Raw genomic sequence first — 11,997 nt, forward strand, 5'->3', positions numbered from 1 at the left:
AACTGCTCACCTATCGCCCTTGCCCTTGCTGACCTTTGTTGATTGCCTCATCCTTCAAAAAAAATTGACTTAAAAATCCTAATCTTTGAAAATCCTCTGTGGCCTTCCCACCTCAGGAAACTCCTCCTGCCCTAGATTCCAGCCGGTACCATCTACTCTTACAGTAGTGGCCGGCTATACAACCTTCACCCAACCCCCCGCCCCCCCTTCCCTATCATTGGTGACAGAACCTTCAGCCTTTACAGCCCTGCTCTCTCACTCTCCCTGAATTTCTCCCCTTTTCTATTCCTTCCCCATGTTTAAAAGCCTCTGACCATACCTTCAGTCACCTCTTCTCCAAACACCTGCTTGGTGTCAGTTTCTCTCTGTAAAATATCTCATGGCAACATTTTGAAGAACAGCAGGGGAGTTCTCCCCTGTGTCTTGGCCAATATTTATCCCTCAACCAACATCACTAAAACAAATTATCCAATCATTATCTCATTGCTGTTTGTAGGAGCTTACTGTCTGCAAATTGGCTGGCAAGTTTCCTACATTACAACAGTGACTACACACCAAAAGTACTTCATTGGCTGTAAAGCGCTTTGGGACATCCTGAGGTGAAAGGTGCAATAGAAATCATCCAAGGATCTATCCATGGCCCCTCCTATTTCTCATCTACATGCTGCCCCTCGGCGACATCATCCGAAAATGCAGCATCAGTTTCCACATGTACACTGACGACACCCGCCTCTACCTCACCACCACCTCTCGATCCCTCCATGGTCTCTAAATTGTCAGACTACTTGTCTGACCGCCAGTACTGCATAAGCAGAAACTTCCTCTAACTAAATATTGGGATTACCAAAGCCATTGTCTTCGGTCCCTGCCACGAACTCTGTTCCCTAGCCACTGACTCCATCCCTCTCCCTGGCAACTGTCTGAGGCTGAACCACACTGTTTGCAACCTTGGTGTTATATTTGACCCTGGGATGAGCTTCTGACCGCATATCTGCACCACTAAATCCTCCTACTTCCACCTCCATAATATCACCCAACTCCACTCCTACCTCAGCTCATCTGCTGCTGAAACCTTTATCCATGCATTTGTTATCTCTAGACTTGACTATTCCAACGTACTCCTGGCCAGCCTTTCACACTCCATAACCTTAAGCTCATCCAAAACTGCTGCCCGGATCCTAATTCACACCAAGTCCCGTTGACCCATCACCCCTGTGCTCGCTGACCTACATTGGCTCCCGGTTGAGCAACGGTTTGATTTTAAAATTGTCATCCTTATTTTCAAATCCCTCCATGGCCTCGCCCCCATCCCATTTATGTAACCTCCTACAACCCTCGAGATATCTGCAGTCCTCTAATTCTGTCCTCTTCTGGATAGATACCGTTCTCTGCAGCCAAGTCCTGATGGCTGTGTTACCTGCCCGGTACCAGGGTTAAAGACATCTCCTCTGGGCTGGAGAGGAACTTGGAGTGGGAGGGGAAAGATCCAGTTGTCATGGTCCACATGGGTACCATTGACATAGGTAGGACAAAGAAAGAGGTTCTGCTGAGGGAGTATGAGCAGCTAGGGACTAAATTAAAAAGCAGAACCACAAAGGCAGTAATCTCTGGATTACTACTTGAGCCATGAGCAAATAGGCATAGGGTCAATAAGATCTGAGAGTTGAGTGTGTGGCTCAAAGATTGGTGTGTGAGAAATGGGTTTTGATTCATGGGACACTGGGGAAAGAGGGAGCTGTTCCGTTGGGACGGGCTTCACTTGAACCATGCGGGTCCAGTATCCTGGCTAATCGAATAGCTAGGGCTGTAGATAGGGCTTTAAACTAAATAGTGGAGGGGGGGAAGGTTCAAGTGAGGAGAAATTTAAAAATTCAAAGAGAAAGAAGGCAGGGTAGCGATGGGGTAATGATAACGAGAGTGCGACGGGAAGGGACAGAGCGTATAAACATAAGAGTGCACCAGAAAGCAGAGTCAGAGAGTAGGGAAAAATGGTAAAAAGACAAAATTAAAAGCTCTTTATCTGAATGCACACAGCATTCATGACAAAATAGATGAGTTGACGGCACAAATAGAAATAAATGGGTATGATCTGATAGCCATTACAGAGACGTGGTTACAAGATGACCAAGGCTGGGAACTGAATCCAAGGGTGGATAAAGGGGAACCAGTAGATGTGGTGTATTTGGATTTCCAGAAGGCATTCGATAAGGTGCTGCATAAAAGGTTACTGCACAAGATAAGAGCTCACGGGGTTGGGGGTAATATATTAGCATGGATAGAGGATTGGCTAACTAACAGAAAACAGAGAATTGGGATAAATGGGTCATTTTCAGGTTGGCAAATGTCATGTATTCAACTGTCATTGTAACCCATGTATAAACTGACCTAAGTTGTACACCATGAGAACATTGACCACTAGGTGGTGAACTTGTGGGAGACACTCCTAACCTGGACTTTCAGGTATAAAAGGGGAACTCCACCCACATTCATCACTTGAGTGCTGGCTAATAAAGGTTACTGGTCACAGAGTGACCTTCTCTCAAGTATGGGCCCCATGTGCATTTATAGTGTATAGTAAGGACATATTAGCAAACTGCAACTAGTGGGGTGCCACAGGGATCAGTACTGGGGCCTCAAATATTTACAATCTATATTAATGACTTTGGATGAAGGGACTGAGTGTAATGTGACCAAATTTGCTGATACAAAGATAGGTGAGAAAGCAAATTGTGAAGAGGACACAGAATCTGCAAAGAGATATAGATATGTTATGTGAGTGGATATAAATTTGTCAGATGGAGTATAATGCGGGAAGATGCGGCTATCCACTTTGGTAGGAACAATAAAAAAGCAGATTATTATTTAAATGGAGAGAGACTACAAAATGCTGTGGTACAGAATGATCTAGGGGTCCATGTACATGAACAGAGCAAGTAATCAGGAAGGCAAATGAAATGTTGGTCTTTATTGCAAGGGGGATAGAGTAGAAACATAGAAACATAGAAAATAGGTGCAGGCGTAGGTCATTCGGCCCTTCGAGCCTGCACCACCATTCAATAAGATCATGGCTGATCATCACCTCAGTACCCCTTTCCTGCTTTCTCTCCACACCCCTTGATCCCTTTTAGCTGTAAGGGCCATATCTAACTCCCTCTTGAATATATCCAATGAACTGGCATTAACAACTCTCTGCGGTTGGGAATTCCAAAGGTTAACAACACTCTGAGTGAAGAACTTCCTCCTCATCTCAGTCCTAAATGGCTTACCCCTTATCCTTAGACTGTATCCCCTGGTTCTGGACTTCCCCAACATCGGCAACATTCTTCCTGCATCTAACCTGTCCAGTCCCATCAGAATTTTATATGTTACTATGAGATCCCCTCTCATCCTTCTAAATTCCATTGAATACAGGCCCAGTTGATCCAATCTCTCCTTATATGTCAGTCCTGCCATCCCAGGAATCAGTCTGGTGAACCTTCACTGCACTCCCTCAATAGCAAGAACATCCTTCCTCAGATTTGGAGACCAAGACTGAACACAATATTCCAGGAGAGGCCTCACCAAGGCCCTGTACAACTGCAGTAAGACCTCCCTGCTCGTCTACTCAAATCCCCTAGCTATGAAGGCCAACATGCCATTTACCTTCTTTACCGCCTGCTGTACCTACATGCCAACTTTCAATGACTGATATACCATGACATCCAGGTCTCATTGCACCTCCCCTTTTCCTACTCTGCCGCCATTCAGATAATATTCTGCCTTCGTGTTTTTGCCCCCAAAGTGGATAACCTCACATTTATCCACATTATACTGCATCTGCCATGCATTTGCCCATTCACCTAACCTGTCCAAGTCACCCTGCAGCCTCTTAAGGGTGTCCTCACAGCTCACATTGCCACCCAGCTTAGTGTCATCTGCAAACTTGGAGATATTACACTCAATTCCCAAATCTAAATCATTAATGTATATTGTAAATAGCTGGGGTCCCAGCACTGAGCCTTGCGGCACCCCACTAGTCACTGCCTGCCATTCTGAAAAGGATCCGTTTATCCAGACTCTCTGCTTCCTGTTTGCCAACCAGTTCTCTATCCACATCAGTACATTACCCCCAATACCATGTGCTTTAATTTTGCACACCAATTTCTTGTGTGGGACCTTGTCAAAAACCTTTTGAAAGTCCAAATACACCACATCCACTGGTTCTCCCTTGTCCACTCTACTAGTTACATCCTCACAAAATTCCAGAAGATTTGTCAAACATGATTTCTCTTTCATAAATCCATGCTGACTTGGTCCGATCGTGTCACTGCTTTCCAAATGCGCTGCTATTTCATCTTTAATAATTGATTCCAACATTTTCGCCACTACTGATATCAGGCTAACCGGTCTATAATTACCTGTTTTCTCTCTCCCTCCTTTTTTAAAAAGCGGTGTTACATTAGCTACCCTCCAGTCCTTAGGAACTGATCCAGAGTCGATAGACTGTTGGAAAATGATCACCAATGTATCCACTATTTCTAGGGCCACTTCCTTAAGTACTCTGGGATGCAGACTATCAGACCCCGGGGATTTATTGGCCTTCAATCCCATCAATTTCCCTAACACAATTTTCCGCCTAATAAGGATTTCCTTCAGTTCCTCCTTCTCACTAGACCCTCGGTCCCCTAGTATTTTCGGAAGGTTATTTGTGTCCTCCTTCGTGAAGACAGAACCAAAGTATTTGTTCAACCGGTCTGCCATTTCTTTGTGCCCCATTATAAATTCACCTGAATCTGACTGCAAGGGACCTACCTTTGTCTTCACGAATCTTTTTCTCTTCACATATCTATAGAAGCTTTTGCAGTCAGTTTTTATGTTCCCAGCAAGCTTCCTCTTATACTCTATTTTCCCCCTCCTAATTAAATCCTTTGTCGTCCTCTGCTGAATTCTAAATTTCTCCCAATCCTCAGGTTTCCTATTTTTCTGGCCAATTTATATGCCTCTTCCTTGGATTTAACACTATCCTTAATTTCCCTTGTTAGCCATGGTTGAGCCACCTTTCCCATTTTATTTTTTACTCCAGACAGATGTACAATTGTTGAAGTTCATCCATGTGATCTTTAAATGTTTGCCATTGCCTATCCACCGTCAACCCTTTAAGTATCATTCGCCAGTCTAATCTAGCCAATTCATGTCTCATACCATCGAAGTTACCTTTCCTTAAGTTCAGGACCCTAGTCTCTGAATTAACTGTGTCACTCTCCATCTTAATAAAGAATTCTACCATATTATGGTCACTCTTCCCCAAGGGGCCTCGCACAACAAGATTGCTAATTAGCCCTTTCTCATTACACAACACCCAGTCTAGGATGGCCAGCCTTCTAGTTGGTTCCTTGACATATTGGTCTAGAAAACCATCCCTAATACACTGCAGGAAATCCTCCTCCACCGCATTGCTACCAGTTTGGTTAGCCCAATCTATATGTAGATTAAAGTCACCCATGATAACTGTTGTACCCTTATTGCACGCATCCCTAATTTCTTGTTTGATGCTGTCCCCAACCTCACTACTACTGTTTGGTATCTGTACACAACTAGCGTTTTCTGCCCTTTCGTATTCCGCTGCTCCACCCATACAGATTCATTCAAGCTAATGACCTTCCTTACTATTGCGTTAATTTCCTAAAAGTCGGGAACTCTTGCTACACATGTTGGTGAGACTACACCTGGAGTACTATGTACAGTTTTGGTCGTATTTATGGAGGGATATACTTGCATTGGATGTAGTTCAGAGAAAATTCATGAGGTTGAAGGGGTTGTCTTATGAAGAAAGGTTGAGCAGGTTAGGCCTATACTCATTGGAGTTTAGAAGAATGAGAGGTGATCTTATTGAAACTTGTAAGATTCTGAGGGAGCTGGACAGGGTAGATGCATAGAGGATGTTTCCCCTCGGGGGAATCTAGAACTAGGGGGCATAGTTTCAGAATAAGGGGGTCATAAATTTAAAATGGAGATGAGGAGGAATTTCTTCTGAGGGTCGTGAATCTTTGGAATTCTCTACCCCGAGGGCTGTTGAGGCTGGGTCATTGAATATATTTAAGGTAGAAGTCGACAGATTTTTGAACGATAGGGGAGTCGAGGTTTATGGGGAGCGGACGGGAAAGTAGAGTTGAGGCCAAGATCAGATTGAATGGTGGAGCAGGCTCGAGGGCCAAATGGCCGACTCCTCCTCCTCTTTCTTATGTTCTCTTACACATACATCCCTGATTTTAATCGCTCCACCATTAGTGGCCCTGCCTTCATCTGCCGAGACACGGAGCTCTGCAATTCCCTCCCTAAACCGCACCCCTTCCCGAACTCTCTTTTAAGATGCTCCTTAAAACCTACCTCTTTGACCAAGCTTTTGGTCATCTGCCCTAATGGCCCTGAAATTAGGAGGCTTCCTTCGAACGAACGCCTGACCCAAAATTTCTCTACAAAGGTATCTGGTGGTCCCGGAGGTGCCTTGGGTTCCGGTCGGAGGCCTTCTTTCCTCGCGCATCTCAGTCTTCGAGGTACGTAAGTCCAAGCTGGAGTCACGTGGGTCTGGACAATCAATCACGGAGCAGTATTCTCATTGATAGTAATGGGAACTCCGTTTCTCCGAGTTCTCATTACTATCAATGAGAAAAACCCCTAAAATGTCGAAACACAACATAATAAATAAAAAAACACTTTGCATATTTAAAATTCATTGAAATTGAATTGTTTTAGAAATGCTTTAATTTTTTTGAAGTTTTTAAAAATATGTTTTAAAAGGGTTAACAATAAACACCTGAATGGACAGGATTTTTAATATAAAAATTAGTGATAAAATGTAATTTTTATATGTTTTAAAACTGTTACGCTGGTAAAAGTAAGCTGTGCAATATTTCAAGGACATTCGGTAGGCAAGAGACGGGCAAATAGCTCAATCTCTCCCTCGCGAATGTCCTTGCTGCGGGGATGCAGATCTGTCGAGATATCTTGACCGATCGGAAAAGCCGATTTTTGGCGCACATGCATTGCACGTGAGGCGTCGCTGGGTCCGTGTGCATTCCGTACTGACCTGGCAAGGCCGGGATTTTACAGTAATTATCTCCTTATGTGGCTTGGTGTCAAATTTTGTTTGGTAATGCTCATGTGAAGCACCTTGGAACATTTTGTTACATTGAAGATACTATATAAATGCAAATGGTTGCTATTGTTGTATCTCAATACAAGTTGTCATCCTTCGTGCTGTTGTTTGAACAGGTTAAATTCAGTCTACATTTGACCTTGCAGTTCTTGTGCCTGGTGCCTAAAATAGATATGTTCTATTATTGAATACTGATACCCTACACCTAATGAACACAAATGATTAGGCAGAAGTATCGGAACTTTTCCTTTCTACTAGCTTTAGGTAATGACCCAAAGGGGGCCCCAGGATACTGCAACTGCCTTGCAGCTGGAAAAGATACGGAGCAGTGAATGGGATATTTTGGCAAGTGCTGTTCGCATGCCATGATCACGAGACTTCACTGCACTCTGCTTTGCCCTTTTCGAACAAACCCTTTTCCCATGTCTGTGGAATAAACAGCGTTTTATTCATTCTCAGGATGTGGCCATTATTGGCAAGGTTGGTATTTGTTGCCCATCCCTACTTGCCTTGGGAAGGGGTGGTGGGCCTTCTCGTGGTTCGATACAACATCCTGAGGTTGAGAAAGGCTCTGTATAATTGCACGTTTTATCTTTCTTTCATTACAGATTTAGTCCATTAACTTAAGTCTAGCCCAAATATTGCAATTGTAAAGCAACAATGCAAGGAAATAGATTTCCGTGCAATTGTTCATGATTATTTTCTAGTAAATAACAAACAACAATTTATTGGGTATGATTTTTAGTCTGTACAAAGTATTAAGTAACATACAATATGCATACAGAAATGTGCAAAGATTTCCAGCTCTGCCACCTCCATTCTCATTTACAAAACCACTTTCGGTTTAGTGCAGTCTATAAACCATTTCATTCAGTACATGTAAAACCACTTCCTCCCAAAGTGACCAAAACAAAGCCAGGAAGACATGTGGACAGAACTGGTTAGGCATTTAAGAGTTGTTCATTGGTTAGGATGGCTGTGGATTATCAAACTGTTATTGCTGCAGTGTAGGTTTAATTTCAAATTTATCGCATGAAAATATGACTACTATTATTCAGCATTCTGAGGTAGCTTTATAAATGGTACAATTTAAAAAGGGGTGCAGGAACAGAGAGAACATAAGAATTAGGAGCAGGAGTAGGCTATATGGCCTCTCGAGCCTGCTCCACCATTCAATGAGATCATGGCTGATCCTCTATGTTAACTCTACTTTCTTGACCAATCCCCATATCCCTTGATTCCCTTAGTGTCCAAAAATCTATCAATCTCCCTTTTGAACATATTCAATGACTGAGCATCCACAGCCCTCTGGGGTAGAGAATTCTGAAGATTCACAACTCTCTGAAGAAATTTCTCCTCATCTCCGTCCTAAATGGCCGACCCCTTATCCTGAAACTATGACCCCTGCTTCTAGACTCTCCATCCAGGGGGAAACAGTCTCTCGGCGTCTACCCTGTCAAGCCCTCTTAAGAATTTTATATGTTTCAATGAGATCACCTCCCATTCTTTCTAACTCCAGTCAAATAAAGGAGTGGTTGGATCCTGATCTGGGTCCCATTGCCTACCTATGTGTACTCCAGCCAGCTCCCTCTGTCTGTGTGTGTACTCTGGCTGGGCTGGAATTCACCATTGAGAATCTTCAATGCGGTGGAATTAGCTCCAGGATAATTAAAGAAAGACTTGCATTTCTATAGCGCCTTTTATGACCACAGGTCATTCCAAAGCGCTTTGCAGCCAATGAAGTACTTTTTTGAAGTGTGGTCATTGTTGTAATTTAGGGACACCTGGCAGTCAATTTGCATACAGCAAGCTCTCTTAAAACAGCAAAGTGATAATGACCAGACTTGGCAGTGTACGGACACAAATCTTTGAAGGTGGCAGGACAAGTTGATAAGTCTGTTAAAAGAACAGGGAAGTGGAGCTGAGCCCATGATCAGATCAGCCGTGATCTTATTGAATGGTGGAGCAGGCTCGAGGGGCCAAGTGGCCTACTCCTGCTCCAATTTTCTTATGTTAACATCCTTTAAAATCCTTGGTTTTATAAATAGAAGAATAGAGTACTAAGGCAAGGAAGTTATGCTAACCAGCCTTAACTGGTTAGGCCCCAGCTACAGTATTGTGTCCAATTCTGAACACACTTTAAGAAGGATGTCAAGGCCTTGGAAAGGGTGCAGAGGAGAATGACCAGAATGGTTTTAAGGATGGAGACTGGAGAAGCTGGAATTGTTCTCCTTCGAGCAGAGAAGGTTAAGGGGAGATTTCATAGAGGTGTTGATATAAGGAGAAGCTGTTTCCACTGGCAGAAGGGTTGGTAACCAGAGGACACAGATTTAAAATAATTGTCAGAAGAACAACAGGGGTGATAAAGAGACAATTGTTTTATGATCTAGAATGCACTGCTGAAAGGGTGGTGGCAGCAGATTCAATAGCAATTTTCTAAAGTGAAAAAAATAAAGAAAGAAAGAAAAGAGAGTCCCAAAGTGCCTTACAGTCAATGTAAAGGAAACTTGACCATATTTGAAAAGGACCATTTTCAGGGCTATGTGGACAGAGCAGGGGCGTGGGACTAATTGGACAGCTCTTTCAAAGAGCCGACACAAGGCCGAATGGTCTCCTTCAGTGCTGTAAAATTCTACATAGCAGGGATAATCATAAATTTGGAAGGATTACTGCTGGGAGCGTCGAGTTTTGGAACGTCTGTGCCAATTAGGTATGTACGCTTAAAATAATGATCTGGTAACTGTTTAAAAAAGAAAAATTCAGTGTAGCAATGAGAAAATGATATCCAGATGCTGCCTGCCCTGCTGTGTATTTCGTTTATATTATTGTGTTATACATATCTGTATAATGTGAGAATACATTTATTATGGGGCCTGGACAGCAGGTGTATTTAGTTTGGTCAGAAATGTGCGCAGAAACCAATCACCATGCTGGAGGCTCTCTGAATCAAAGAGAGGAATCCACATAACTAGTGTCCATTGCAGCAGATAGTGGAGTGGAAGATGAGCAGGAAAACACAAAAAGGAAGCAGAAAGCAAGACATCGAGATGGTTACAGGAGAACATGCCCTGGGAGATTGAGGAAATATACTGAAAAAGTTCATGTTGCTTTTCAGCCATCTTATCGGCCAGTATTCATGTGATCATTCCAAATATTTATGCAACTTTTTTTTAAAGCAAACTTTCTCACATTCCAGGTTCTGCAGCCATCAAATACTGTCTCTGGTACACCTCATCGAAGATTTAATCAGGGCTGAACACAGAAGCAAACATTTAATTTATATTTTATATTGTTCAATTTATCTCTTTGCTCAGAATTTCAACTTTTAAATCGTTTCCCGGGTACAAGGTGAATGGTTTAACTGATCTCATCTTTTTAGGCAAATTTATTAATATTTAGGTTTGTATTTGGAAATAGATTCAATATTTCGGGAATGTTGTTAAACACTGATAAACAAAGAGAACATTTTTATCAAATAAATCTTAGGAGCTGAGCAGGAGACTTCTTTTGTCAGTTGTCACTTCCTCTTCAAAGAGGGCAAAATGCGCGACAGTATAAATAACAGGTACAACTATGTGTAAAGTGTAAAAAGAGTTGCATTTATTGTTGTAATGTGGGAGATGCGGCAGCCAACTTGCACACAGCAAGGTCCTACAAACAACAATGTGATAATAGCCAGATAATGTATTATAATGATGTTGATTGAGGGATAAATATTGGCCTGTTCTTCTTTGAAATAGTGCCATGGGATCTTTTTCACCATCTGAGAGAGCAGATGAGACCTCAGTTTAACGTCTCATCTAAAAGACGGCACCTCTGACAGTGCAGCACTCCTTCAGTACTGCATTGGAGTGTCAGCCTGGATTATGCGCTCAGGTCTCTGGAGTGGGACTTGAATCTTCTGACTCAGGCGAGAGCTACCACTGAGCCACGCTAACACTGATGGATCCTGACCAACCTGCAATCAATGTGGAAGTTTGTGTGTGGAGGGGGAGAGAACAGAATAACTGCATGTGTAGAGAAACAAACAGACTCCATATTCAACACCTAAATGATCAGTATTGTGCTTACAAGCATGATAGACATATAACTTTAGAATATATTTTTTATTTGATTTAATTTTAATGGAACTATTATAATGCATAGAGATTACTGCAATACTAACCACTCCTGTGCACAGCAATTTCACCATTTTAAAATCCCACAAGGATTACAATTAGAAATCAGGAGTGTACTGTCTCAATGGGCTGTCTCTGTCAATTTATGCATGCTGAGAAAGTCAGATACATTAGCTATGGGTCATACTAAAAAGGTTGACTGAATGGCATGATCTTAAAATTAACTAGTGGAGTGCCGCAGGGATCAGTGCTGGGGCCTTAACTATTTACAATCTATATTAATCACTTGGATGAAGGGACCGAGTGTAATGTAGCCAAGTTTGCTGCTGATACAAAGATGGGTGGGAAAGCAAGTTGCGAGGAGGACACAAAGAATCTGCAAAGGGATATAGACAGGCTAAGTGAGAGGGCAAACATTTGGCAGATGGAGTGTAATGTGGGTTAAGTGGGAGGTTATCCACTTTGGCAGGAAAAACAAAAAAGCAAATTATTATTTAAATGGAGAGAGATTACAAAATGCTGCAGTACAGAGGGACCTGGGGATCCTTGTGCATGAAACACAAAACGTTAGTATGCAGGTACAGCAAGTAATCAGGAAGGCAAATGGAATGTTGGCCTTTATTGCAAAGGGGATAGAGTATAAAAGCAGAGAAGTCCTGCTACAATTGTACAGGATATTGGTGAAGCCACACCTGGAGTACTGCTTACAGTTTTGGTCTCTTTTTTTAAGAAGGGATATACTTG

This window comes from Pristiophorus japonicus, chromosome 13 (genome assembly GCF_044704955.1).
Source record: "Pristiophorus japonicus isolate sPriJap1 chromosome 13, sPriJap1.hap1, whole genome shotgun sequence".
In the NCBI taxonomy this organism is placed as follows: Eukaryota; Metazoa; Chordata; class Chondrichthyes; family Pristiophoridae; genus Pristiophorus; species Pristiophorus japonicus.